Consider the following 7,358-nt stretch of genomic DNA (forward strand, 5'->3'; position numbering starts at 1 on the left):
TCTACAAAATGAATTATAAACTCTTTAAACTATAAAATAAATACACTTTGAAGGAGTTGCTCAACCAATTGACTAGCAGAAAATCAACCTGTTAAGAAGACATTTCACAGAATTTCATCTGTAAGTTATTCTTTTCATTATGTGTAAATATAGTAATGTAGGACAGCATTATTACTTGTGTTATTGTGAATGAGAATTTTGCCTTTTTTTCTGGATTGAAAGAATTTAAAAACTATAACAATAAATTTGAATGGCCAACCTGGAAATGAATTTTCAGTTTTTTATAAAGACTGGGGGTGGAGGAGGGATTGTGAAAGTGTTTTCAGGAAGAGAAATTAAAAAATCAGTCAGCATTTTAACATATATTCTTATTGCTACCCTCTGAAAACTATAAAATCAGTCAATTGCTAGCCTGTAATCCCTGCTACCTGGAAGACCGAGGCTTTTAGATAGATCTCTTGAGCTAGGGAGTTCTGAGCTGCTGTAGACTTAGGTGACCCAGTGTCTGCACTAACTCCAGAGTCAATATGGTGAACCCTACAAAGCCAACAGGTTGACTAGAGAGGGATAAATTGGCCTAGGTTGGAAACTGAGAAGCGCAAGAGTCCCAGGCCAAAAAGAGAGGTACTAGGACCATGAACTTTGAACTTCCAGAATGGATGAGATAGGGAGCACCAAGTCTTTAAAAAAAAAAAGGCCAATAACTATTTCTTTTAGATATGGCTTCTGGGAAGAACTGAGGTACAATTTGACTAGATTGGGGATTTAAATCTGCTTGTGAAGTTACTATTCCTGGGAAAACATTTGTGGCAACTACAAAACTGAAATGTGAACATACTACACAAGTCCACAGATATTTTGCCTACAAACCTAGTCAATTTATTTTTCATTACTTTTTTCAATTATCAAGCATTTATTTTTTTCTCCCCTTTCCCCCCAATTTTTAAGTTTTTTATTTTATTTTAATTTTAAATGTATTATTTATTTTTTTACATTCTTTTAAAAAAGTTCCAAATTCTCTCCTTCCCTCCCTTCCCATACCTATTAAGAAGACAAAAAAAATAATACAAAGTTTTTTTAAAACAACTTTTTTATTCAGTTTTCTGAAAGTTTTCAAAAGCATTTTGAAATTTTTCCCCTTTATGTAAATTAAAAATTTACTAATTTTGCCTACTTTGTTCAAGATCAGAAATACAAGACATCATACCTACTCTGAAGTTTTGTGTTAGCACCACAGGAAAGGTAGTGCAACCAAACCAGTGGTAGAAAGGGAACCAGTGTGGCCCTTTACCTGGACAAAAAGGAAAAACAAAACTTTTGTAACAAATATATACAGTCAAGGAAAACAGTTCATTTTATATTTCATTTGTAAGCAGCTTTACACTTCATAGGTACATGTTAGCATTATACTAACTATATATATTTTAAGTCTCCCAGTAAATAATGTAATCAGGTTTCATTGCATACCCAGATCACTTAAGATGGAGGCACCCATGTGAGAAACCCCCAAGAAACTGCTTCTGAGAGAAGACATTTTGCATTCTCCTACCATGTGAGTTGAAACAGCCTCTTCCATTGGCTGTTTAGTTGGAACTGGCTATATCTTTAAACTACCAGAGGGAGACAATCTAACTCTTTCCAGAGGTAAAGGGCTTCTCTCACTGCCTAGGCACCATGCACTAAGTAGGACAGGGAAAAGAACAACCTTCCCTTTTCCTTTAAGCCCTGTAGCCTGAAGAAATTGGCTTGGGAATTTGGTCTTAATTTGTCTTCTGTTCTAGGTGTAGGGTCTGTGACCCTGGAGATCAAGCCATGGTGATCTTGGGCTAGGATTCCAAGCCAGAAGTTGCTTCCATGGTCCAATAAAGAATCCCTGAGAAAGCAGGGTCTAGGTGCATAAGCCCTGGGGGACTTTGGACTTGGAACTTGGTGGGATTAATGCTATGTAGGAGCTAAGTGAAGCTAGGCTCTAATTCCCTTCCCCTCCTCAAAGACTAAGAAAGTACGGGTGGGTTTTGTCCTTAGATTTTCTGGGGGGAATATTTGTATGTTGGCTTTTGTTATATCTTTGACTTAAACATTCTCTGTAAAAGCTAATCTGATTACTAATTGGTTAAATGGAACTGGGATACTTGGGGAATACAGTCTCCGGGGGATTGAGTCAGTGGCAGAGATGAGACCACCTCTTTGTTCCCTAAGGGTACCCAAGAATCCTTGTTGAGAGAAACAAACCTAAGACACCTGGCCTTCAGACAGTGAGTGAGGGCCTGAGATGTCATAATATACAATTATGGCCAGAAAAAGAGACAATTTTCCAAAATATCCCTTCCTCTTACCCCAATTCCCTTTTCTTGTTTTTCCATATATCTTCTAGTCTCACAGTTATTTTGTTGATTAAAAAATTTTTTTTTGTTTTTGTTTTTACTAGCATCTCATTTTGTAAGAAATAACCCCAATGAGTGCATAACCCTGAACAACAATAGCCTGTTTGAGCACTAATTCATCTAACTCGAAGAGGAGTTGTTCTTGGGTTATGATGTACAATGGCAACGTTAAAGGCATATACACCACTATACAAAAGAACCAGCTGGATTCTATATCCCCTCAACCCTGAATTCAACTTGCCCAAATCATTTGTCATGATTTCAATAAAGCCATCTGATCTTGGCATAGTAAGGATATTTGAAGGGAATTATAACTTACAAAGGTAACTTCATCCTAACCTTTGCCTAGAGTTTTTAAAATTGTCTCTACACTCCCCTGAATCATTACCAAATTTGTCATTTAAGTTTTGTTTACTGTCTGTTTCTTACTAAGCACATGGGGTGTGGCCAGGATAAGGGTGGGGGTAGGGCATGGGGAGAACAAGTAAAGTCATTTGTTTCTTTAATTGAAAGACTCATTGTCCAGCTTCCAGGCAAGTCAACCTCTGTTTTGTAAAGCCTGAGCCAAGCTGACCTGAAAGTCAGTGAATCAGAAAGAATATCAATCTTACAGTTATTTTCTAAGTTTGCATGCCTCATGCATCCAGATACAAGGTTAATTTTATGGCTCCAGTTCCTCCAAAATGCAAAACCTTTTTTTTTCCTGTTATGTTAGCATTGATTAAACCAAGGACATGTTGGTAGGAAGGGGGAAGATTAAAAAAAAATAAGTGACATTTCTAAACTTGACATGCCTCAGTGAATTGGAAATAACAATGAATGAACTCTTGGTCTGTCTTTTTTTTTATCATGAGAGGCAACAACAGCCAATTTTTTTTTATTGGATTTTGGAAAGATTGCATGGTGTGAGTCATTCTTCTCTTTCTTATCACAGTATTTGAGTACCCAATATATGTACTATATCAAATGAGATAATATTTGAAGTGCTTAGCACAGTGTCCAGTACATAGTAGGTGATAAAAATGCTAGCTATTATTATTATTATTATTGCCAACAATAATAACAATAATAATATGTTCCAGTTGATAGTTACAATGGCTACTGACCATCTTTGAAGCAGTAAGACTGAAACTCCAAACTTCTTGGTACAACAAGGTAATTGTGTCAAATTGCCTTTTGTATTTTTTTCTTTACCAACATTTTATTTAGCAATTAGCTACACATATCTCATTCATCAATTCTTTCACGTGTCTACATATCCACCTCTACAAAACAGAGATTGACTTGCCTGGAAGCTGGACAATGAGTCTTTCAGTTAAAGAAACAAATGACTTTACTTGTCCTCCCCTAACCATTTCTTAATTCTTTTTGCATACTTTAAAAATTTAGCATGATAAATACTTGATAAATGCTGGAGCTGGGTACATAGCACATTCAAAGGCATAACCATCCTTGTTTATACAGGACTTGCTCATTTAGCATCTGGTTCAAAGTTCCTACCAGTTATTTAATAGAGTTATAAATCTGGTTAAAAGAGACTATATGGGAAATGAGAAAGATTTTCCAAATGATTTCAATGTGTCTAAGTTTTGAACTTGAGTCTACTTGGAAGGTGATAAGAATAAGCAGCAGCCACAGTAAAATACAGGACTAAGACATTCCCTATTATTCTAGCTCTAGGACCAAGTTTGCTTGATTGTTTTTGTATAGATACACTCACACCTGGAACACCTGGTATTTTACACACAGTACGTATTCAAATGACACATTATTAATAAAGGAACAGTGATTCATCCTCTCTACATAGAATAGTTTCTCATCCCTATTAAGCCCAACTTATGTCACATCTCCAAAAAGAATGAGCAGTGTCTTTAAGTAATCCAGATGATTTTCACAGAGATGAGATGACTTTGAATGATTACTAAAGTGCAGAAAGGCAAAGAGAAGGAAAGGTATTCTATACAAGAGAAGTAATAAAGGCAAAGGTGTAGAGTTGGTAAGAGAAAATATTTGAAGTCAAAAAGAAGGAAGAACTGATTAAGTCCGCTGTGTAAGTTATAGAAGTAAATGCTGGTCAGAAAAGCAAGTATAACAGTGAAAAGTAAACTGGAATCTTGAAGCCAGGAAGATCTATGAACAAACAGCACCTCTGACACAAATGACTCATGCACTACGGGCAAGTCACTTAGCCTCTGAGGGATTGGCAATTGTCTAATATTATAAATTATAGATAGATTGCTAATCTGAATCAGTGGAAAGAGTTTCTAGACTGGAAGTACTAATACATTCAAATCCCTTGCCTCCTTATCTTATCACTGATCACCCCTTGCCAAAACCAAATTTTGGTTTATTCCCAATAACCACCTTCTTTGATCCTGTTTGTATGCTACTGAATAGAATGGTAGAAATCACAAAACTATATTGACTGGCCTCACTACAAATTTATGTCACAAAATCTCAGTCAGGTCCTCACCACAGAATGATAACCCTTTTATATTTCCCTAATTTAGTCACTGTCCCATTCACCTTAAAGCTACACCTGCCATATAACCTTATATATCCATTCACCTAAAGACTCTACCTCCTACTTTACTGGAAAAAAAGTTAGGTCATTTGGAGAGAGGTCTTTCTTCTTCTCTCCTTCTCATATCACATCACTCAGAGACCTTTGTCACTAACTCTTCCTTTATCCTTGTCTTACATGAAAAGAGGCCCTTCACTTACAAAGACTGACCTCTTTACATGCATTCTTGATTCCATCCTCTCTCATTTTCTGCAGCAGATTGCCCCCTGTATCATCCAAATTCTGTAATCTTCAGTCTCAAATACTGGGTCTGTCCTTGCTGCCTACAAACACACCAATGTCTCCTGCATCATTTAAAAAACCCTCACTTAATTTGATCATACCTGCTATGACCCTACATCTTTCCTCCTTTTCTCAACAAAATTTGAGAAAGCCTTCTGTATTAGGTATTTCCACTTCCTACCACCTCAATTCTAATCCTTCTACAATATGACATCAGATCTCATTATTCAACTGAAACTGCTCTCTCCAAAGTCATCAGTGATCTCTTAATTCATTCAATAGGCATTTATTAAGTGACTACTATTGCTAGGCACTGTGATAGGTGCTAAGGATACAAAGAAATACAAAAAACAGTCCTTGCCCTCAAGAAGCTCAGAATCAGGGGCAGCTAGGTGGCACAGTGAATAGAGCACCAGTCCTGGAGTCAGGAGGACCTGAGTTCAAATCTAGCCTCAGACACTTGACACTAGCTATGTGACCTTGGGCAAGTCACTTAACCCCAATTGCTTTGCCCTCCCCCCTCCAAAAAAAACCCCTCAGAATCAAATGAGGGAGATAATTTGCAAACATTGTATAAACAAGACATATGTAGGATAAATTGGAGATAATCTCAGAAGGCAGGCACTAGCATTAAGGGAGACTGTTGAAGGATTCCTGCAGAAAGATTCCCAGTCAAGTAAGCCTGGAAGCAAAATGAGAATGGAGAAAATTCCAGAGATAGGGGATGACCAGTGAAGATTTCCAGAGTTAAGAGATAATGAATATTGTGTGATCAATGGCAAGAATATAAGTATCACTGGATTATAGACCATGTGGAGGTGAATAAGGCATAAGAAGACTGGAAAGGTAGGAGGAGGACAAGTTTTATAGCACTTTAAATGGCAAAGATAAGATTTGGTATTTAATCTTGGAGATAATAGGGAGGATGACATGCACCCCCCCAACTGATAAATGGTCAAAGGATATGAACAGGCAGTTTTCAGAAGAAAAAATCAAAGCTATCTATAGTCATGTAAAAATGCTCAGAATCACTATTGATTAGAGAAATGCACATTAAAACATCTCTGAGGTACCACTGTACAACTGCCAGATTGGCTAATATGACAAAACAGAAAAATTATAAATATTGGAGGGATTGTGGGAAAACTGGCACATTTAATGCATTGTTGGTGGAGTTGTGAACCAAACCAACAATTCTGGAGAGCAATTTGGAATTATGCCCAAAGGGCAACAAAATCGTACATACCCTTTGATCCAGCAATACCACTACTTGGTCCATATCCCAAATAGGTTTTTAAAAGGGGAGGAACTATTTATACAAAAATATTTATATTAGTTCTTTTTGTGGTGGCAAAGAAATGGAAATTGAGGGGAGGCTCATCAATTGGAGAATGGCTGAATAAGTTGTGGTGTGCAATTGTGATGAAATGCTATTGAGCTATAAGGAAGGTGGTTTCCGGAAAAAACCCCCAACATGATAAGACCTATACAAACTGATGCAAAGTGAAGTGAGAAGAGCTGGGAGATCATTGGGCATAGTGACAGCAATGCTATAACAATGATGAGCTATGAAAGACTTGGCTACTCTGATCAATACAGTGATCCAAGAAAATTCGAAAGGATTCATGATGAAAGATGCTATTCACTCCCAGAGAAAGAGCAGATGGAGTTTGAATGAAGATTGAAGCACACTATTTTTCACTTTATTTTTTTGTGTTTTTTTTTGTCAATGTTTTCTTTTACAACATGACTCATATGGAAATATGTTTTGCATGACTGCACATACATAACCTATATGAAATTGTTTGCTAGTTCAGAGAGTGGGGAGAGAAGGGGAGAGGGAACTTGGAACTCAAATTTAAAAACAAATGTTAAAAATTGTTTCTACATGTAATTAGGAAAAAATAAAATATTATTAAAAAAAAGAATATGGGGTGACATGGTCAGAACTAAGCATTTGGAAGATCATTTTGATCTTCTCAACAGAGGATGAGCTAGAATGGAGATGAGACAGGGAGACCAACTAGAAATTTATTGCAGCAGTACAGGTGTGAGGTGATGAGGGCCTGCAAGAGGGTGGTAGAAGTATCAAAAAAGAGAAGGGGATGAATAAAAGAAATTTTTTTTTTTGCCAAATCCAATGGCCTTTTCTCAGACTTCAGCCTTTT

The sequence above is a fragment of the Notamacropus eugenii genome, chromosome 5, assembly GCF_028372415.1.
Source record: "Notamacropus eugenii isolate mMacEug1 chromosome 5, mMacEug1.pri_v2, whole genome shotgun sequence".
NCBI lineage: Eukaryota > Metazoa > Chordata > Mammalia > Diprotodontia > Macropodidae > Notamacropus > Notamacropus eugenii.